Here is a 24042-nt window from a genome sequence, read left to right on the forward strand (position 1 = left end):
CACTTGGTGAATCTATTCTGAATGTAATTGGCAAAATCTAATCTTGAGAATAGAAGTTGACCTAAATAATTTTAAAATCAACTGGGTTTACATTAGCTGTAATATTTAAACAAAAACGGGACCTGTCCCGATGTCGGTGGGATAGTGCAAGTTTCATTCAATTTTGATTGATAGATAGAAATTGAAATGGTTTCTGTTTAAAAAATAATATTTACCAATCAAATATTGTCTCTTTCAAATGAAATTGTTGTAAAATGTTTTGAATATTTACCAATCAAATATTGCCTTAAATCTGGAGTTTTGACATCTAGCTCATGAGAAACCACTTTAAGATAATTTTGTTATTTTGCAAAAGTAAACTCAGTACAGTACTATGTTTTTTTTGGGGGGGGGGGGGTGCCTTTGTCATATAAATGAAATAACAAAAATGCCGTTTCCTGTTGACAATGTTGACTTTTTCTTGTCCCGCTTCCAGCTGGCAAACGGAGCAGCGAGCAGCAATTGAATTGTGGGGGAACAGCGTCACCCGGAGGACGAATCTAACATCGACTGCTTGTGAGTTACCATTCATTTCATCCCAACACTTCGAGGGAATCTTTCGAGTATTACAGCAATAGGACTTTATTTGAAAATATGCACAATGAATAACAAGCGTTATCATTTAAAGTTATAGATCGTGTATTAGTGGAATTTGATGAGATATATAGTAAATATTGCATTGAGGTTACTGCTGTTGATTAAAATGATGGTGTTTATAAATTCAATTTTATAATTTAACCCCAAGTATACTTTCTTATTTTTCAATATCCAAACACAATTTAGTTGGATCATTTTTGTTATTTGCCACTACCTTTAAAACTTAGTTGCAATTTACTAAAGATAAACAGTTTGACCTGATCGATATTTGACATTGCAAGGCTTCAAGACATTTTCATGTTTGAAAATTGAATAAGATGGAATATTTAACATTTTAAAATGCATTTTACCCCCTAATTGACAACTATTTAAAAAAACATAACGTACTGGTAATGTGAAGCAAGTTTATCATGTAATAATTGGATTTTCATTCCTGCAAAGGCAGTTTGCAGGAATATAAGAAATGATGAAAAACAATACAGTACATTTATTCATTTTCTGATCCACATTATCCTCACAAGGGTCGCAGTGGGTGCTGGAGCTTATCCCAGCCGTCTTCGGGCACACTCTGTGCCGGGGGACACTCTGAACTGGTTGCCAGCCAATCGCAGGAGTCACAGACGAACAACCATCCGCGCTCACATTCACACTGATGGACAATTTTGAGTGTTAAATCATGTGGGAGGAAACCTGAGTACCCGGAAAAAACCCACGCAGGCCCGGGGAGAACATGCGAACTCCACACAGGGAGGCCGGAGCGGGAATTGAACCGAAGACCTCTGCACTGGGAGGTTGACACGCTTAACCACTGTCCCACGGGCATGTTCTCCTCATTCCTGCATGGGTTTTCTCCCGGTACTCCGGTTTCCTCCCACATTCCAAAAAACATGCATGGCAGGTTGATTGGGCTCTCCAAATTGACCCTAGGTGTGAGTGTGAGCGCGGATGGTTTTTCGTCTGTGGGTGCCCTGCGATGGACAGGCAACCGGGTCAGGGTGTCCCCCGCCTCCTGCCCGAACACAGCTGGGATAGGCTCCAGCAACCCCTGCAACCCTTGTGAGGATAAAGCGAATCGGAAAATGTATGGATGGATGGATAATATTGATATAAACATAAAAACTTTGATTAATTGTATTCACATATTATTACTATGTGAATACAATTAAAGTTCGTTTTGTTCGAAACTCCGCTACGTAGCCTGTAGTTCCGTAAATTGCCACTTGGCGTCAGTGTTACATCACTTTACGCAGCACTGACACGCTGACAAACACCTGCGTAAACTTAAGTTTGCTCGACTTTTTTAATTGTTTAATAAAATATTGAACTCGCAACCTAGGCTCGTCAAGGCCTCTTCATTTATTAACACATCTCATACACATGGCAACTCGCTTCACACAAGCAAAGAACACCAACAAGCATTTACAGTTTATGACATTCAAAAGCAAAGCATAAGGAAAATCAGGAGCCTATAACAAACAAAAAGAATGTAGATTGACATTTAAATACACTTACAGAAAACTTAAAAACATTTATCTAAAAAATAAGGATAGGTTTTGAAAATAACTAAATGTTAAAAATGAGATAAGACTTTAATCAAAGGTATATTTGGGCATTAAGAATATAAAATGAAAATGTATTCTAGAAAATAGCTGACATAGTAAAAATACTTTTTTTCTCAATTAAGTATCCTTTTTTAAATATTTAAAATATACACATTTCAGATTGATGTAATATGAAAAGGAAAATAGCTGCCATATTTAAAAGAGGGAATACGATTTTTTTTCAACTACCTGAAATTTTAAAAAATGGTCACAAATGTTCTTTGGAAATATCTGAAATGTAACAGTTAAAGACTATCCAAGTAAAAATTGTTTGGAAAATAGTGAGTACATTGAAACATTTCCGATATTAGTTTTTATGGAGATCTTATATAATTTAATTTATTTGAAATTAATATCTGGATTATAAAAACAAGGTTCATAATGTAAATCAGAAACAATATTCTAATTCATCTGGAAATATGTTATTTGTTTAGCTCTTTAAAAATTGATGGAACAAAGCAAGTGTCAGCCAGTGTTTGAATAGAAGCATCTGGCAGGGCGTTTAATGGCTCACTTAACTTGGCCAACTTAATTCAGGACCTTCACCGAACGGGAGTGTCCGCCAAAGGAATTCACAGCCTCTTTAATAGCACTTTCTTTTTGTATCCCCCTCTACCCCCTCGGCCCCCTCCCAACTGCGATGAATGTCAACGCAATATGGCCGAGCCTGGCCTTGGGAGAGGAATTGACTAGTTCCCAAACACTTAATTCAATTTGTCATTGCTGCTGCTGAGAGGTGGGGGCTGAGGGTGTGGGAGCTCAAATGCTCTAATTTGTGTTAATGAGGGCTAATAAAGTCATAGCCCCCTGACTGCTGAGGGGGGTGGGGGCAAGGCTTGTGTCTGTCGTCTCAGTCCGCCTATCCTTTTCCCTTTTTTTAAATAAATTTGATGCTCCAAGCTAGCTAGCTGAGTAGCGAAGGCCGGTTGAGTGTTTCCATTGTCCTTTTCGTTGGGACGATGGGCTTTCATCCGTTTCATGCACAGCACTTAGTTGACCACTCACTCGACGGCCGAGGATAAAATAGCCAAAATTTAGCGTCAGGGATGGCGACGTGTGGTGCCCATATACCACACAGAAAGACAGATAGATTTTATATATATATATATATATATATATATATATATATATATGTACATATACATATACATGCACACACACACACACACACACAGATGAAAGTCCTCCGGATATTCCCGGAATTCTGGGTTTTTCACATTTTTATGAATATCTCTCACGAGAATTGAGGAAAATTTGCCTAAAATTAGTCCGGATATTAGTCGACAACATTTAACGTATACGCATTTGAGTCGTTTTGCTTTCACGGGCGTAGCCATGTTGAGACATTAACACTAGTAACAGTAAAGCGATTTTCGTCTCTTAAAAACACACTTGCTAAACCCCAGTGGAATGAAAAAAAGACACCATGGACAAGACAGTTGTCGTAAAAAATATATTTGGACAAAAAGGGAAACGCACAGATTGGCAGAAAGATGTGTCCGTCCGACTTTGAGTGTCGTCTAGGCTAGTTTAGCTTAGCTGTTGACGTGTGTGACGTCTGGTGTGTGTTGTCGTTGCGTCGGCCCTGATTGGTTGAAATCAAAAGACACGCTTGCGTACATGTTCGCGCTGAAGCACGCACAGCAGGGAGCAGCGGAGTGTCTACTGCTGAGGCTCGCTGAGCTTGAGTGGCCACAACAGTAATACCCTCGCCACGCAGGCCCTGGGAGAACATGCGAGCTCCACACAGGGAAGCCGGAGCGGGAATTGAACCGAAGACCTCTGCTCTGGGAGGTTGACACGCTAACCACTGTCCCACCGGCACGTTCTCATTCCTGCATGGGTTTTCTGCCGGTACTCCGGTTTCCTCCCACATTCCAAAAAACGTGCATGGCAGGCTGGACGCTCTAAATTGTCCCTAGGTGTGAGTGTGGGCGTGGATGGTTGTTCGTCTCTGTGTGCCCTGCGATTGGCTGGCAATTGATTCAGGGTGTCCCCCGCCTACTGCCCGAAGACGGCTGGGATAGGCTCTTGCACCCCCAGTGACCCTAGTGAGGATCAAGCCGTTCGGAAAATGGATAGATATACAATAAATATTCTCTAGTACGGTTTGCGCTGTCCAATTTGTCCTGATAACAGAAATTCCTCATTTGGGAAATGAGCATGGTACATGTCCTTTATGAACCTGCAAGTATGTTGACAAAATGCACGTGTAACAACACAATCAATAAAATACAAAAATATACTGTCCAAAAACTGTTTGTATAACAAAAACTGCAATACAGGTGTATCCCCAAAAAAATCACAACAGTAAAATACATACAGTATTTTATTGTATATTGGGAAAAAAATATGTATTTTGGATTGTTTTGTTGGATGCATTCTTTGGTTTATGACAATGTTTGCCTGCGTGTCATACAGTTTTCTTGCTAGTTGCAAGTAACTGTCCCGTTGATCACCGATGTCTGGTAATTCTTGTGCATACTGAAGGATTTTTGTTGCCATTTGCATTGCTTCCTTGCTGGATGGTGGCTTGTCATCAGAAGTTGAATCGATGCCTTGTTGTTTAAAATTTCGTAGATTTGCGTCTTTCCGACTCCAAGTGTCTGCTGGATCTTTTTAACTTTTGTGTTCAGCCTCGCTCAAACGGATGCATTTCACTCGCTCCGCTCCAGTTGTTACAGTTCTACGTTTCGATGCGATAAATCTACACGACGTAAGTGAATAAAGTTAAAATCTTTCGCAATTCGCAAGTCGCTTACACATCTTTGTTTCGAATCTCATGAATGAAAACGGCGAAGCGAACACGTTTCTTCGGTCTCATCGAGTGGGTGCTGCTTTTAAGCTAGTGCCGTGTTCTACAGGACGTAAGTGAATAAAGTTACAATCATTCACAATTACAGTAAAACGCACGGCAATAAAAACTCACTTGCACGTCGTGGTTTAGAATCTGATGATCGGAAAATCGAAGTGAAAACTTGTTTCAGCGTTGTCTTTTCCGTCGCATCGGGTGGGCGTTGCGTGTATTTAAGATCCCGCGGCATTACACCCCCATCTGGATTACGGGTAGTGGAATTTCCGCTTCCGCAACTTCCGGTAACATGTAATATCATAGTCAAAATGTTAATGCATAGGTTTTTATTCCGAGTGAAGGATATTCCTTATATATGTATATATATGTGTATATATACATATGTATATATATGTGTATATATGTGTGTATATATATATGTATATATATGTATATGTGTGTGTGTGTGTATATATATGTGTGTGTGTGTGTGTGTGTGTGTGTGTGTGTGTGTGTGTGTGTGTGTGTGTGTGTGTGTGTGTGTGTGTGTGTTTTTGGTTTGTGTTTGTTGGTACATCGTGTGGATCTGATGTGGACTTTTTTCAGCATTTTTTGGCCACGACATTCATCAAGGAGGAGACTCTGTGATTGGTGGTTGCGCCTTCTCGGCAGCATGGGTATACAAGCACTGTTTTTGCCTGGGAGGAATGTCGGCGCCATTTGACTGTCGTTGCTGGACTGTCCCGGGGCGCTTGTGTCTTGGCGGCTGTAATGAGCAGCATTTTTCACAGCCCCGCTTTGTTCAGCGGAGAGATCGGTGCTGTTGAACGGTCTGCAGCTGGATGGATGTAAGTCTTGAGGAGCCGAAGATGAGAAGAAAGGAGCGTTAGTGCGGAGCGCCGATGCGGATTTGGAACTGGGAGTCGCGGGTTGGAGCGGATTACGTGGGACAGGAGAAGTGAACTAATCACTTTTCGACAATAGATCTTCGTGTTTGCTTTCAAAACTTAGCTTGTAGCAGACGTGCACATTTTCAGCATGACGTCTGATCCACTGGTGAAAGGACACTTTGATCCTCTCCTCTTTCATCTATAACTGCTTCAGACAATAAAGTGTATGCAGAAAAGTGGTGAAGATTGCACGACTGTCTGTGTCCTGTGTGTTGTGTTATTTCTGTTATTTTTGACTTCAAAATGGTGCCCCGTAAGTGGCTGCCTTTCCAGCAGCTCCTATATGTTGTTGTTCTACTTCCTTTCATAACTTTGCTTCTGTGAATTGGGAATTTCTCCATTGCGAGACTAATAAAGGTTTTCTTATCTTATGTATATTCATCTTAATCAAAAACTCAGGTGATCTTAAAATTCTGTGTTTGTTTTCAGTCGTCTTCTTTAATCAAATTTCCAAAGTCACTTTAAATAGTGTGCTTTCATCTATTGACCAACAGAGGAATTACACCCAACATAAACAAGGAAGAACAAAGTAGAGTTAGGAACTGTACCCCCTAAAAATCTGTGAAATAGCAGGACCATGATCCCGCCACCTGCCATGGAGGGAGTTTAACTCTCAAATTTCCATCAACGATAATTCCAAAATTAGAAGTTAAAATTCATGAAAAATACAGTTTATCAAACTTAATAGGATTTTTTTCCCCTGCAATAAACTGGCTAATAAAGTCATGGCTTCCTTCTATTAGGCCTGGGCGCGGGGTGGGCGATCCCAAGTGATTGTATGTGTTCCATGCGTGTCGTCTGAGGTGGACACATTCTCAGTATTGTAGGTCTAATTAGACACCCTTTGTGGAGATAATGCCGCCGCCATCTGGCCGGGCCTTTTTGGGCGTGTCGTCCAGAGGGTCCGCTGGTCCCTACAATACTTCCTTGCCTCCCCCCTTTGCTCAATAGCACTGGCGGGAACGATCTTATCGCTTTGGTTGACACCACCAAGACCCTTTCACACTTGAAGTGAAAGATTGATATCCTCCGACACATAACATAAAATAGACGACCCCCCCCCCCCCCCCCGCCACCATATTGTCACCCGTGTTGGCAACAGAGGTCAAATGTCACTTTACGAAGCTATGGTTGCAAGGATACATGTAAAATCTTTAGATACCAAATTACAGTGGAGCTTCTGGGAAATTAAAATCCTAATTTTTAAATATCAATTTCACTAATTATAAAACAAATTTTTTTTAGTTTTCTTTTTAATGCAGATGGCATGATGGTCAAAGGGTTCGGGCGTTGGTCTCACAGTGCAGAGGAACAGGGTTCAATTCCAGCTCTGGCCTTCAGGGTGGCGTTTGCATGTTCTCCCCGTGTGTGTGTTTTTCAAAATATGACTTTTTGTTTAAAAAATATTTTTATCAATAATACACGATTTTAAGCTTGTAGCATTTTTTTCTTTTCAAACACACAAATGTCAACCATTGCGTTTATTTTGTTAATTAGGTTTGTGTGTGCGCGTGTGTCAAGTGACCCCTCCTCCGTCATCGTCGTCTTTCAAGGGGCGAGTGCAACCCTTTGCCGACCTCTGGCAGTTGGCCTCCTTCACGCTTCTTTTCATCCTGCCTGGCAACAACAACAACCTCGTCCATCTGCCCCCTCCTACCCAACACTCACATGCCGACACTGACAACCTGCACGAGAATGGCCACACACACACACACACACACACACACACACACACACACACACACACACACACACACACACACGCACACTTAGCAAACCTTTGGTGTTGCTGCTGTTAACAAGAGCTTTAACATGGCGCTGCCAGTGGTTAGCAATCTTTTTGATCATTTCATTCAAGGACACCCCCCCCCCCCCCACCAATAACCCTGACTGCAATTAAACGACTGCAGTATACACCCCTCACTTAATCAGAAATCAGACGACCCCCTAAAAATGATAACCTTTTTTTTCCCTCTCAACAATACACTTTTGGATCCCTTGAAATGGAACACCTCATTCTCAAACTTTACAGACTTTTGTCAACCTCTAAAGTATTTAAGCTTTTCTTCATTTGTTTTTTTTCCACAAAATCTAGTCGTAGTCATCTCTTTGTCTTCTTTTGAAGAGAACAAAATAGAAGCGGTTTGCACAACAAGGATTTAAAAGAGGCAAGAATACACCAAGTGTGTACCTTTGGCTACAGTGCGACATGGGATTTTGGTAAAGGTTTCAAGATTTAAGACGACGTTGAACAAAAAAATGTTAGCATTGTTATTTGCTGACGTTTTCATTGTCCTTTGTTGATGGAGGCTCCGCTCACAACATCTGAACGCAGCTGTTTACTATCAAGCCTTTGCTGCTTGCAATGAGCTCCGTCTTTTGGGGCAGCAAATAATCAAACGGCACATTCGAACAACATTCTGACTTTCCGAACGGTCAGAGTCAAACGGCGTGCTTGGAGCGTATTTCCGAATGCACCCACAGTGAAGGAACGGGGTTTTGTGAGGCGACGAGTTCGAGGGCGTGTTTGGAAATATTCTCAGAGTGTGCGCTGCTTCACTCCAGCCGTTCGAAATCTCAAAGTTGAAATACTGCATTCGATTATTCAGCGTGCACCCAAAACAGTGCCGGTGCAGCTCTCAGCACTCCAACTGCGGACACGGTGCACCAGTGCGTCAGGCAGTCCAGATGGAAACAGTTTAAGCACAAGATGCTGATTTTTTTAGAACATCGTTTACTGTTGGAAATTTATTGGAGGGCAGCGAGCTCTGTCTCTCCAAACACATGACACTCAGTGGTGCACGGCCATGTGTCCCCAACAAATTTCTGAACGCGGCCCTACTGTGAAACAAATCTACTTTAAATCAAAATTCCCTCCCCAAAAATGTCTTGACTCGCCTACCGTAGAAGAAAGAACAATAGGAAGAAAACCTGCAAAATGGCAAGCTAAAACTGCAAAAGATGAAGTTATTGTGCAAATCCAGAGTGAATCCGCAATAATCGAACCGCAAAGTAGCAATGGAATACTGGTTTCACCTTATATCATGTATGCCACAATTAGTATCCTTGATGTTAATACTTCCCTTTTGCCAACATAAAAGCACCTGTGATGTTTGACAAGATGGAAGAGTACAGTCTCAATCACCCAGCAACACGAGTCCTCTCCTCTACATGCTCCTGTATCACTTACTCCACTGGGGTTGAGGTCCAGGGACTGCGATGACCATCGGATGAGCTTGATTCAATATCTGGTGAACCATTTCTAGAATTTTCAGTCTTACAGTCTGCTTCTATAATACAAATTGAATTAATTTGAAGTCTTTTCATCAACTTTAACCGGGGGTGACGATCATTTTGGAGGGCACTTTATCATTAAGTACATCTACTCTGAACCGCCTCTCTCCACCTTATGTGTTAAAACGGAACAATAGTCAAAAGAGACAACTGTTTTGCACAAAATGGCCTCTAAAATTGGGCTGTCAACCAATTTTGTACAAAACGACCTTCAAAAATTGGATCAAATTGACCCAAGTAGCGGTTGATCCCTGTTTGACCAAAGTATTTTTAGAGTGCTTTTTTTTTTGGTTTGTTTTAAATAGTATTTTTTTTTGTTGACTTCGCTGATGATGACTTTATCCCTTGACATGAACCAGTTTGCTCAAACATGAATTTTCCTTGAAAATATTGCTTTTAGTAGTTTTTGTCAAATAAACAACTCTAATCTGCTAGTTTAACTCTACCTGTTTTTTATGTGCTCCATCTATACAGCAGTACTCCATAGAAAGAAAAGTCAAGCGATTACAAAAACTTGGAAATGAAGCTGCATCCCGGAATGGATCGTTTTTCGCCTTTACGGCCCACCAAACATAAGTAAGTCAATGTCCTTGTGTATATGAATTTAAGCGCACACTTTCACACTCTCCATCTTCATTCCTGACATTTTTTCCGCATACGTGAAAGTCTTAAATATCTCCCCCCCTTGCCTCCCCAAAAATCTCTCCGCTTTGAAAGGTGTTATTGTAGCTGTGAACGTTGTTCTTGGAATCGTCGATTGTGCATACTTCACAGCCACTTGGCCCAACATCCTCTTCGTCTTCATCTTTTAGTTTTTTCTATGATTGATGTTCCTCCCCTTACGTCTTGCTGTAACGGCCTAATTAGGAACCCAACTGGACCGCGGCTGTGATAGCGCATTGGAACCTGAATGGAATCACACACAATTAGGGAACGTATTAGTTCTTGTCATGTTCGGAGGGGTAATACAATAAACATTGCTCCGGAATAATCACAACCAGAAGGGGGGCTGCTGTAAGGGATCGGGGGGATGGGCGGGGGAGCAATCATGCTAACAATGGCGGTTGCCTGAATACGCCTGTACAGTGTTAACGTACGGCGATAACGTGCATCCTGCCAAAGGTGCTGAATCACACTTGTTTCAATCGTTCCGAGACCATGTTCGAAATTAAAAATTCCGCTGTACAGTATTGTACTTTCTTCAAACACACAGTGAGAAAATCATTTCATACATTGTAATGGATTAAACAAGTTGGGCATCTTTTCCGTAATTCAATGGAAATTGCACTGCTACACCTTCAGATGTGTTCACCTGCGCCACCGGCTGGCAGTTTACGACATACGTTATTGCGATGATGATGGTCAGAGCTAACATCAGGAAGCTAATATTTAGGGATAGACCTAAATGTAATGTATTTTTCTTTATTTTTGGGTGGAGGGGGCAATTGTTAGAAGACAAGGAGGAGACAGATACTCATTTGCAACAAAAGAGAAAATGTTGCAGTTCAAAATGTCGAATAATACAAACTCCAAAACTTTGCTTAAATTCCCTGAGGTATATTTATTCAACAGATTTGCAACATCTTAGAGCATTTTTCCGTTTGTCTTAGACAATAGACATATTTGTTATAAAAGTCTAACAAGGTCCCGCTCTCAACTGCGTGTCTTAAAAAGTTCAGTGAAAAGTTAGCAATTCAATAGCTCCCTAAATACTTTGTTTAAACTGTCACGTCCCGGGGTTGCCAGCAGGGGGCGGGCTTTCTGCCTGCCGTTTACACACCTGTCACCCATTAGGGAGTAAATGCTCAGTCTTTATTTGGACGCTCTGGCAGTCTACTCACTGCCGGAGAATTCCACGCCGTGCCAAAATTTCTCTCACCCTATTCCTACTTGCATTTGATTCATTGCCTCTTAGCCTTGTGGCTGTTGTTACGCGTCGTTGTTCCTCTTGCGAGTGAGATTTATATTTATTGTCTAATCTGACCCTCCTTGCTACCTTTTTCCGCAAGCGTATTCTGTTGTCCTTTTATTTGATCCCTGGTCCCTATTTTGACCAGCGCTTTTTGTTATTCTCCCTGTCGGGTTATTTTGTGTTCTTATGAAAGACTCCTTTTGTTCTTTGACAAACATCTTTCTGTGTCTGCTATTTTGGGGATCCTCTTCCTTATTTTGTTGTGCACGGAGTGATCATTCTATCGCTTCGGGCACAACGTGACATAAACAGAGAGAAAACGTTCAGGGAGTTCCAAGGGTCAGCATCTCTCATAAGTGAAATTTTTAAGAAATGTATCATTGCCTGAAGTTGAACAGCCCAGTTTTAACATGTTATTTTACTGGATGTCGATTAAAAAAAAAACATCAGCAAACATTGTTGTCGTTAATCACCTTGGCTGATAATCACTTCATTGCAAGCAGTAGCAGCCTTGTCTCAAACTATATACCTGTAACTATTGTAACATTAATGCTAGTTTCGTTAGCCCGTCTATGGTGTTTCCCATTATGTGTTATCATCAAGCTAGTGGACCTTTATAAGCCAAAGCGTGGTTGTCTTACATGTACAAGCATGTACTTCCAATGAAGACTGTTAATATTTAACCAAGATAGAGATGTTGCCCAAAATAATAACATAACATTCTTCATAAAAAAAATGAACTGTCAAACTACAAAATAATCTCCAGTTTTTTTAATTAAATCCTTGTCATGTGAACGTACCATCAAATTGGTGACATTTTGCCACCCCCTAAAAATAAAACCAACAAACAAAATAAAGAGCCTCCTGCTGCTTCTTATCACTTCATGGTGGCGTGAACACTCAGATAAGCATAGCTCCTTCACACTCCAACACACACACACACACACACACACACGCACACACACACACACACACACACACACACACACACACGCACACGCACACACACACAGGCGCAGGGTTAAACTAAACATCAGCGCTGAAGCATATTGCACTCCCGCCAGCTCTCTCTCTCCACATCCTTTATTCACAGGCGCGTAATTGGTAGTCAATTGGAGCTCCCCCTTGGCCCATTGTGGGCACATTTTGGTCTTGACAGAGTGCGGAAGATTAATGGCTACGAGCAGCCGAGGGAGCCTCGCCTCAGTGAGTATGGGCGCCCTAAATTCATTACGCCAATTTCCCCCTGTCTTGCGCTCCCTTATGCCCAACCCACAGGCTGAAAAAAATAAAATAAGAAATTCGTGGGGAGGGCTGTAGGGAGTCATATGGTGGAGGTGGAAGACGAGGAAAGGCACTCACAAAAGGCCTCCCTTGGTAACATCGCTTTTATCACCAAAAAAGAAACATTGTCAGAGGCTAAACGGTAGCATAGCACCATCTACAGTCATAGAATGAACCCTGCATGTTCACGGTCGGCATTCACAGTCTATCCTCGTTATTTTCTTTAAAAAAAAGAAATAAAATTGACTCATTCACAATTTCTGTGCTTGGGCCATAGCCATGTCCAATCTAACAATACAGCGTTGCCGCCATCTGGGAGCATCTTGGCGCCAGGCAACTGTGTTGAATTGAGTCAGGACATAGCCTTGTCTAATAGAAGATGCACTTTGCTATGATTTTTGCTATTCACACCAAGGCACAGTATATACCTCATTCACACTGTGTTCATAGGTTAATTCCGTACAGTCAATATATCACAAATGATGACCCAAAAACACAGAGGTATAGTACAGTGATACATCTTGACTGAGTTCAAATTTTTCTGTCATGCAGGAACTAAGTTTAGCTTCAATTGTTCACCGAATTTGCGGTCTTCACCACTTGCATGGACATGCACAGTTATGGTGCATTTGTGTTTTAAAATCAAATAATCAAACAATCTGAATACAAGAAAAAGCACATTATTACAAAGCACAATTTGTAATAATCTCATTTTTACTTTTTAATTGAAACTGTGAGTTTATTTACAACTGTCTATAAGGCCAATTCCATTAAAAAGAAATACCAATGTGGTTGCTAAAATTGGTGTTTTCTAAAATCAATAAAATATGATGTAGGCAACTATGCTATTAGACTATCGATGTTAAACATTTTAGGAGACGTAGTCCGTGTTGTATTAATGGTTGAAGTATGAATTAGGCAATCGTAAATGTTTTTCGGGGTTGCATGTCACTTACATGCGTTTTAGTTCTTTGTGGTCAAGCTTGGGCACAATCCGCTGCGAATGGCCTGGATTATTGTACACCATTTACAGCATTATTTAATTAAATTCATACAATCACCCATCTGCAGTTAAGTAAATACAGTGAAGAGACATTTTGATTTTGGGAACGGGCCACGGTCTCTAGTAGCTTGTAATTGTGGTGATTTATTCCCCCTGTCATGGGCGAAGTGCCTCCGTCGGACCCAGCCTGCATTTTGGGAAACGCTACACTGGGCATGCATGACGGCCATGGCCCCGTGCCCCAAGGACTCGTTTGGGTGGCTAGGCGGAGTCGAGGGTGAGGGGATGTTCCACTGGAGGATGTCAAGTGACAGTGAAGCTGTCCGTCATCTAGGTGACACATTGCGGCATCATGACACCTACTGTTTACACTCTACAATATTATTGCTGAGCATACACTATTGTTGGGCCTTTAGTCAGTTCTGTCATGTACTGTAAATGTCCTATTATTACACCAGGTCATGTTACATGTTGTTTTATTCTTGCGCTTTACAATGGAGTTGGTCTTTCAGTCGTTCACCACTATCTTTCACCAGCGCAACCCCTTGAAAGTGTTGAATTCTCGCATCCCATCTGCTTGTGCAAGGAAGGAAAGTCGAGTTGAAAGCGGTTCTCCCTAGAACCTTTCCCAGTCGGTGGTTGTAGGATCCTCCACAGTAATGTATGTGAGAATGTCAAAATCCAGACAGGGTTCGAGACCAGTTGAAAATTCTATGTGGTTTAGCCAAAATGTGAGTGTAGAAGTCTGAAGTTGAGAGTTAAACATATCTACAGAGGTAGCCACTGTAATTTCTGATTTTTCCAGGGGATTGGAGCCGAAACAGAGCGGGCTCTAGAACCTACTGTATTTTTCCAAAGTCAAATAATCTTTTAGCAATTTATTAAGGATAATTTAAGATGTGTTTGAAATATGACATATAACAGTGGTTTGGGATAATAGTTTGTCATATATATACAGTTTAGTTGTGGTTGAGAATCCCTCTCAGCAACATTTTAGGGGAAGTAGGGGGGAGGAGGGGGCCGGAGAGATAAGTGGCAGTAAAACAGGCTGAAACTCAAATATAATTGGGTGAGGCAAAGTGAGAGACTTTTAGCATACTCTCTGTGGGTAACTCAAATGCGAGAGTGAAGAAATAAATTGAGATTTAAACATTTCTACCAAGCTATCTGCTCTAATATCCAGAGTACTGGAGCCTGAATAGAGAATGCTGAAGACCCTGCTTTCTTAACCCTTGGCGTCAACAATAGACAAGTATATTGTTAGCATAAGGCTTGGGTTGGAAAATAAGATACCGCTACATTTACAAGATAAGATGCTGTGAAGCAATGTAGTGTTTTGTAACTAACAAAATTCCCCTGAGGGTACGAACACCACAGTTTGGGAACCTCTGTTCCAGAGCAGTCTTTCCTAAATCGTTTAAGCCACATGAGAGTTGGCGCACCCCATTGCTCCAAAGCCTTTTCATAGGCAATAAAGACATCACACACAACATTTTATATTCCAATTGATTGCCGTTATACTTTCAATGTCATGCACCCCCTGCAGAGTGCGCACCACAGTCTGGGAATCGCTGAAGTAAGGAATAGCTTAAGGATGGGGTGGGTGCAGGCACTTACAGGCCAGTTCATAAATCAGCGCAGGACCGATAGATTCATCTAGTGGTGTAATGTCGACAAGGTGTACAGGTTCAATTCCCATTTTCACAGCTCCTTTAAGGAAGACGCCGCAAATGTTTTGCATTAATGTCTCACCGTCTCCGGGTTGGTGCAGGGGTGCATTAGGTGAAGGCCAGGTTTATAGAAGTGAATAACAGCAAGCCTTCATAAAGATGTCACAAGAAGACACAAAGTCTCAATTTGGGGGCCGAAGCGCTGCCAGCCAGATGTGGATCCGCAGAGCAGCGAAGGGATCATAACGCCCCCCAACAGCCCCAAGCTAACGTGCAGAACTGCCGCGCCCCCGTTTGAAGCGGTCGCCAGGAGGTGTCCAGCTGTCCTTAACGACTAGCGATTTACGACAGGCGAGGAGCCAGAGGTCGACATTAGCGCCACTCGGACGTCTTTGTCGGAACTCGCTCTCTCGCTGCACCTCCTCCCACCGCTTGAGTTTTATTCGTCCCGCTCGTCTTTCCCCGCACCTGTTTGACACCTTGACTCTGTTTATGACCTTTGTCAAGTCGCCATTAACTATTCCTGATGACGGCCGCCGGAACATGCAGCTAGCCTCTGCTATGGGATTGACATCTGATCTCACAAAGTTTGTCCTTATGAAAACAACATTTAACCAGTCGGGATTTGAATTGGAAATTTGAATTTGTTTTAAAAGATGTGAGTGCATCAAATGAATCCAATCATTCCACTTCAAAATGTACCGTTCTACAATTGTATTGCACCACATGTACTGAATGTCTATCGAATCGCCTTTCTTCAAAAAAATGAACCTAACATGCATCCATCCATTATCCGAACTGCTTATCCTGACAGGGATTGCGGGCATGCCTATCCCAGCTGTCATCTGCCTGTAAGTGGGGTACACCCAGAACTGGTTGCCAGCCAACAACCATTCGTACTCACAATCACAGCGAGCGAAAATGTAAAGTGTACAATCAACCTACCATGCATGCTTTTGGAATGTTGGAGGAAACTGCAGTACCCGGAAAAAACCCACTCAGGCACGGGGAGAACATGCAAACTCCACACAGGAAGGCCGGAGCCGTAATTGAACCCATGACATTTGCGGACTTGCTAAACAGTTGGCTAGCATGGCAACATGCAAACTCCACAGAGGACGGCAGCGATTGGTACCATGAACCTCAGGACTGTGAGGCAGACATGTTAGTCATTAGTACATTGTGTAGCCTGTTCAAATTAATTTGAATTGAAATAAGATTAATGATAAGGTTAATGTTACGCGGTATCGCAATGTATTTATTTGTTATGAGTACAGGAAAAAATGCTCCGTAATGTGATGTTGAGTGGGAGTGTTGTTTTGACACACCGGTGACTCATTGCAGCACCAGCTGGCCTGGTGAATTCATTAATTATAAAGCAAAACAATGAAATATAACCCCAAAAAGAGCATAGGGTCTCATAAGGGGATTCTCTTGATCCCCAATTAGATGAGTGTGTATCCTCTTGTGTTTTACCGAAAATAAAATGGTAAAATACTACTTTTTGGGGGGAGGTTGGAAGTATTTATTGCAGCAAAGGAAATTGATCATTAACTGAGATTGATGTGGGCCACCCTCTCAGGCTGTGTTGGACTACAAACGTGGATTTTTTTTTTCTTTAGTGTGGTAATTTCAATATAATGGCACATTCAGACTAATACGCAAGTTCCTATTAGCACCCACACTGCTACATCTGTGTCCACTTTGTATATGGCACACAAAAAGACCGCCGTTTCTGTTTTCTTTGCTAATGAATAGTAGCGGTGGAGTGAAATTACACACAGATTGGAAATTATGAGCAATTTTTGATGCGCTGGACGTAGAAAAATGCATCTGCGGATGTTCATATTTGGTGTTTATTGCCAAGAATGTGTGCAAACAGAATTGGGGGATTTAGCTTGATATGATTAAATGCGAGCGAGACAGCGGTCGACTGGTTAGCACGCTCACTGTGCAGAGGTCCAGGGTTCGATTCCGGCTGCGGCCTTCCTGTGTGGAGTTTGCATGTTGTCCCCGTGCCTGCGTCGGTTTTCCCCGGGTACTCTAGTTTCTTCCCACATTCCAAAAACATGCATAGAGATTCCATATTGTCCCGAGGAATCTCTAGTTGTGAGCCTGTGATTGGCTCACAACTAATTCAGGGTGTTACTCCCGCCTGCTGCCCGAAGACAGCTGGGATAGGCTCCAGCATGTCCGCGATCCTCCTAGAGATAAAGCGTATTAGAAATGGACGGATGGATCGAAGATTAAATGCATGGAGATACATACACGAACAAAAATGTAATAATAAATGTAGTAATCCATTACAATTGTAGTAAAATGCATGAAAAGTACATAAATTCCTTGTAAAATATATGTAGGAATGACTATATGTTTTATACGATAATTCTTTTATATGTGGTTTTATCGTGAAAAATTTAAAGACCAAATTTGTAAAAAAACGCATAGAAGTTTTTTTTAACCTGTAAAGACATATCTGCATGACAATAATGATGCTCTTTGTATTTTTCATGCTTTAATCTTTTTCTTCTTTTGCATTTTTTTAAATATTATTATTTCTGCCAGACATTCTTATTCTGTTTACTATTATTATGAGTTGCAGTAGTAGTAGCAGTTGTAGTAGAAATGGTGTTTGTAGCAGTATTAGATTGCAAATTTTAAAATGACATGGCTCTAGTCAGTACTTAGTTTCAGTCATGTTTAGACTGCTGTTGCCCATGTTAGCACATGACCAATGGGCATAAAGTCACTGAACACGTATACATAGGGTTGTGATGCTCAACATGAGACATAGTGTTGTGATGCTCAACATGAGACAACATGACTGCTAGTCGGAGTGGGGTTGGGTTGTCATTTTGGGGGGTGACCAGCGGGGGTTCCTGGATGGCATCGTGGACCATATGGCCTGTCACTCAAATTAGAGGCGAGGTGGTGTTTTTTCCCTTCTTTTTTTTCAAGCAGCAACTTGACGCAGGGCTGTCTCCATGGGGTGTCTGCGGCTGTCTGGCGCTCCCTCCCAACCAACTCCCCCCCCCCCACTCGTGAGTCTTTCCATGTTTAGCGTAGCAGGCCTGTTAACAGGCTGAAGACCATGACCTTGAGAAACAAACGCATCGTCAAGGTGACTAATTAGCTTCTTTACACCTGTATTTATTTGGAGGAATTACATGTACTTATTAATTTCTTCTGCCAATCACAAAGAAGTATATAAATGGCAATATTCATTGTAAAAGAAAAATTTTAGCGTCGTATTTCCACAAGTAGTTACCGGATGGACATTTATTTCCGCAATTGCAGGGAGGCGTCTATTACTGATAATGTGTTGCAAATAAATGCCACCCACAAATGAATCAATATAAATAAGTGGTATCTGACTATTTACTTTAAGTGAAAGCAAAACAACAGCAAAATGTTTATGAGTGATTGATAGCTATGATAGGAAGATTAGCATACTTGACTCACAGTAGTTGTTGTTTCGATAGATCAGTAAATAAAGTTGTTGTAATTGTTTGGTCAATAGATGCTAACTGAAACAGATAAGCTTGCTTACGAGTTAAACATGCTCGTTAACCAGATGACTGTTTTGGTATCAATACATAACTAAATTTAAATGTGATGACGATGCAGATATGTGACATTTTAAACCTCCAATGGCCGAATTTGAAAGCCACATGATAAAACCTCCAGTGCGACTCGACCACACGGTGTCCGAATTCACATTCAAATCTGGCCTTTGTTTCCATGGAGACAGGAACTGAGCAAAGGCTACTTCGGAGCACACTTTTGTAGCATACATTCTACATACAGTATGTCACTGGCTATCTTTGACATATTAGTTTACTAGTTAGCTATGGTAACTAGGTAGGTTATGTATTTTTGCTCGATTTTGAGTACCTTAATATACAACAGAATGTCCTACATGGCATTGCTAGTTAGTAATGTTAAAGTAAAATAGTTAAATTTATCTCACTGATTTTGGTACATTCCTCTCATAACTAACTAAAACAGATTAATTTGGCACATAATTTTGCTCTACTATGCTACTTAGGTAATATACAGTCTTAGATCGGCTGACTAGATCACTGAGTTAAATAAATGGCAATGCATACAACTTCCTTCTTGATGTTTCTGGTACTAACCTAAAAACAACATATTGAAGATTAGTTTACGAGATAGCCACGCTAGCTAGCTGTTGAGCTAAACAACTTATTACAAATACATGCATTTGCTAACTAGATAGACAGATGCATGATGTTAACTACCCCTAGCTTGACAAGAAGACAAATGCTAAATGCGGCTGTGTGGATTTCTCAACCCATGATGTCAACATTCCTTTTCTCTCTTCTTTCAGCTGTGCTCCTTCAGTGCCGGATCATGAATCACGGAAAGTGATTGGGAATGAGACCACTTGGGTCAGCGACCACTCGAGGTATGACTGCTACAAAGGACACATTGCCCCCAACCTAGCTTGCGCCGAGATGACCGCTCAAATCACTCGGAAGGAATGAGGATGGTCCCGTTTAAGATTACAACGTCCGGTGTCAATCGCCAATCGCTCATAGTCTCGTCAGCTCATGTCATTTGTCTTTAGCACACTGTGATACTAACAAACTTCTTCCAAGACTCTGGATTCCTGGAGGAGGCAACACATCATGAGCTGACTGACGAGGTTTGGTGGCTCGGATGACGTTGCCACGTCCAGGAAAATACACATGAATGTTAATGATGCGCTATATAGATAGGTGAAAATATCCTGCTCATTTCAAATTGTTATGGATACAAGTGGCCGAAATGAGTTTTCTCTGCGGGGTGTCTGGGCTCTTCCTTAGAGACATGTACGGTGAGAAGCCCGGTCTTCCGAGAGGGGGCTCAGTATAGCTGCTCTTCAACATTGAGATGAGGCAGATGAGGGGGTTTGGGGATCTGATTTGATACCTCTTAGACGCCTCTCTGGTGAGGTATTTTGGGGCACGTTCCACGGGGAGAAGGGCCTAGGCACACTGGAGAGATTCCGGTTACCCTGGAAACACTTTGAAATCCGCTTGGAAGAGTTGGATGATGAAGTGGCTGGGGAGAGGAAGCCTGGGCTTCTCTCTCTATAGCTGCTGCCCCCGACGATCCGCTCCTCAGATAAGCAGAGGTCAATAGATGGATGGCTGGATTTGAAAATGTTATGGATATAGTAGAGTATATAATGTAATGTATTAAAATACGTGGTTGTATAATAGAACCGATAATTACTGTCTTGACTTATCGCTAGATGTGAGAAATGGACACAATAGTTTTTTTTATTTGACTTGATAAATTGTTTACATACCTCATCAACATTCAATTGCGCTGCTTCGTTCCCTCCCATCAGTCACTGTGCTTGCTGCTGTGTTGGTTCTCACTTATGCATTGCACGCTGACAGCCGAACGACCTTTAAAAGCCGTTGAAATGGTTTGGCTCGACTGTTCCTATCCAGTTCGCATATGTCCCATCAGTTCATCGTCACACGAAACTTTTTTTCTCACGAGGCGCAGCAGTGAGCCGTAGCACTAGTAATGGTCAAGTAGTGCTAATGCTGGCCGGCACAACCATGCATTCAGCTACCTATGCGGCATTTAAAACTGAAAGTCTGCAGTTGCATGTTGTATTTCAAATCTATTGTGGTGGCTTTTGGAGTCCAAAAGCTCAGAAATGTGTCATGTCCAAATTTTTATGGTCTCACTGCAGTTAGCTCCCATAAAAACATTACCTATGATTGCGTTCTAAATAACAAATGTAGATTGTGGCTAAATATAGGTACGGATTTCTTAGTCATTGACTGAGATCAATTTTATTCAAGAAGAGAAACAGGGCAACAAAAAAAAAACAACAACAAAAAAAGTCAACACCAGTACATCATCAAGTCTCACATGATCTGTTTTTCGTGCTTTCTTCTGCGTTTGTTTTTGTGACACTTATTCCAAGAAGGCTTTAGCCTAAGTTTGTTGTCATGTTTCTGTGGTGCACCTTTTGCACCCCCACGTCAACAACCCTGAATGATTCCTCCAGATTGTCTGTCTCTTCTTTTATTGTGACAATAAATCTGATGTAACAAGCTGAAAACAGCCATAAATCTGGACTGGGGCTCAGATTGCAACGCACCAAGCCTCCCGGGGGGAGCGCCGTAAAAGCACCGAGTGTGTATGACAGTATTAGTATTGTTATTGTGGCCTGGCAACTTTTTTTTATTTTTAAACCAACACTTAACGTCAAGCAGATGATTGCCGTGTTGTCAGTGGCTGAGAGGCAGACTCACAAACAAAAGTAAAGAATGAGTGTTAAAATTGGTATTTACATATCAGAGAGATGTGTCATCTGAGAGGAGACCAAGGGCAGCAAAAAAATGAAGCGGTTTACTGCATGTTAGGAAAAAAAATTAAAATAAAGGCTGAGCAGACAAATATTATCCAAGAGGAGACTTCAGCCAGCAAGAAAATGAACCGCTTTACTTGAGTTTGCCCAAAAATGAGAATGGGCGTGTGAATAATATGTATTAACTCTCTAATAAGGAAAATACTCTTCTCCAAGAAGAGACTAAGGGAAGCAAGAAAATGGATATTACAAGACTTGCAAACAAGCAACAAAATCAGACAACAAATGCATTTGCCAGTGTTACTATTGTCATTGTAATAAATATATTTACTCCTCACGGATCAATCTTTATCTGAGAGGGACAAAGTGCACAAGAAAGTGGAGTACTGACAGATGTATAGAATGAGTGGAAATACAGGTACCGGTATTTAAATTCTCTCTAGGTAAGGAGAATAATTCAACAAGGCCTGCAAGAATTGAAACAACAAAAAATAGAACGAGGGTACTGGTGTTTAATTTTCTGGTGGAACTGTGAGAGGAGACTAATGGCATCAGAAAAATGAACTGCTGCAATACATGCAGAGCAAGAAAATTAAAACCAAAAGGAAATAAACGAGTATTAATACAGGTATTTAAGGGGGAGACAACTCTTATCTGAGACGAGACTATGGGAGGCAAGAAAAGCTGTTTCTAACAAATAAATGAGGAGAAAGGTAAATACTTTTTTGTAAGGAGATGATTATTATTTACATAAGATCCTGCTTTTCTATTTACCTTAGTCTCCCTTTGGATAAAATATGTCTTACTGAAGTGTCAAGTCAGCTTTATAGTCAAAGATGTTCTATGTTCAAGCACAAATGAATATGTTTATGGGTATGTTTATCCTCTTTATTTGTTGTATTTCAGCCTTCTGTTTTCTTGTTGCCCTCTTGGGTAAATTGTCTCTCTTTTCCGGAAAGAAAATGTATTTGTCTTTTTTTTTTAGCAGTAATGTTTCATACTGCCCTTAGTCTCCTCTTAGAGAGAAGTCATATCCTTTCCTAGAAGTAAATACCTACAGTATATAATTACCCTTTGTTTTCTACCTCATTGTCCTCTTGAATAAAATGTGTCTTACAGAGAATGACAGTTTTATCTTGTTTGTCCTCCCCTTTTGACAGTGTATTTTGCAACACTACATTTTCTAGCTGCCCTTAGTCTTCTCTTGGGATCAAATTTGTCATCACAAGCTGATATCTCACTAAGCGAGGAATGCTTGCAACGTAGCAAATTTGGGGTTTTCGTCAGGGTTCATAAAAGGTTCCAATGATGTTTGCAGACAGTTTTTACCTGACGCAAATAGTTTGTCTTTTGCGAATAAATTTGAACATGTTCAAAATTTCTATGAAAATGTTGAAATTTGAAGTTTATGTTTACAAGCGTCCGCAAACAATTGCCGCTCAGCGAGATACCAGGTTTACTGACTAAGCATACTGATATGTTACTATATTACTATTAAAGTATGATTTATGACATGAATCTGTTTTCATATGAGTTCTCCCAAAGAACTTGAGGGATTGAGGCCAACGAGTCTGTCGGAAATAAGAGTATAATTGTGCTGGCGGTAAAAAATGTAAAATAATAAATGGCTGAAGCATGAGCAAAGAATAATATTCAATCACAGTGGGCCTGATAGAGACTCCTGCATATTTGGACTTGATTAGCGGTTCGGTGTGCCAAAGGTTTTTTTGGAAGCCGCAGATGTCTTTTTGGAGTGGCTTTCAATGAGATGAATTAGAGACAAAAGACCGAGTGGACATGGCGTCTGCACATCAAACACACTCGGCCATCGTGGTCGTCATCCTCCTCCTCTGCGGGGCGATCAACAACAAGGTGTCCCAGCAAAGAACCAGAACGAGTGCTGATAGACGCACCTCACGCTCCCCCCTTGCCCTCTTCGCTAATTCATCTTCTCCGGAGCGTCCTAATGAGCTCCAGTTGCTCCAGAGCAGCCCCGTCAGGAAGTGGATGTTTTGGCCCAGGATCAGTGCTTCTTCATGGGGGCCACTTAGGGGCTGCTAAACTCTCCTCCCTCCTCCCTTGCAATCCCCCTCCAGTTGTCATTGTGATATTAATGTTTTTTTAAATGAAATCCTTAGGAATAATTATGTGCTTTTTGCATTTCTCCACTACAACATTTAGCGTTGTTTGTCTGCCTCTTTTCTGTACATTGGAGAGAAAAAGGTCTACCAAATTTGAGTGGGAGGTAATCGGCCCTTAAAAGTTGGCTTCCGAAGGAAAACAAATCTTTCATGTATATACTACAGTGAGATGTAAAAATATAAAATCAAATGTATTACTGGCAAAAATGGAAAAAAAAATAATTAGGGGAAAAAAAACTTCCAACTATTGTATATACAAAAATAGCATACAAAGTTATATTGAAAAATGTATCCATTCATAATTATGACTATATAAAATGTGTATGTCAAAGTCAAATAAAAAATAAAACAAATACAATTTCCACGACAAAATGAAACTCATAAACAACAAAATCTAGATGAAAAAATGCCCCATGGAAA

At 41.2% G+C, this 24042-nt stretch overlaps 1 long non-coding RNA gene across 3 annotated transcripts; it reads left to right on the forward strand.

Moving 5' to 3' along the window:
* The first annotated feature begins 421 nt into the window (after positions 1-421).
* Positions 422-23106, forward strand: LOC127597873 (uncharacterized). 3 transcript variants are annotated; one of them, XR_007961789.1, is made up of 3 exons: positions 422-555; positions 9747-9848; positions 19493-23106. It is a non-coding gene; the product is annotated as an uncharacterized LOC127597873 (long non-coding RNA). The 3 variants fall into 3 exon arrangements; XR_007961791.1 differs by lacking the exons at positions 9747-9848; positions 19493-23106 and adding exons at positions 7241-7320; positions 7476-7674; XR_007961790.1 differs by lacking the exon at positions 422-555 and adding an exon at positions 7679-9229.
* Positions 23107-24042: the final 936 nt, after the last annotated feature.

Source organism: Hippocampus zosterae, chromosome 1 (assembly GCF_025434085.1).
Source record: "Hippocampus zosterae strain Florida chromosome 1, ASM2543408v3, whole genome shotgun sequence".
NCBI classification, from domain to species: domain Eukaryota; kingdom Metazoa; phylum Chordata; class Actinopteri; order Syngnathiformes; family Syngnathidae; genus Hippocampus; species Hippocampus zosterae.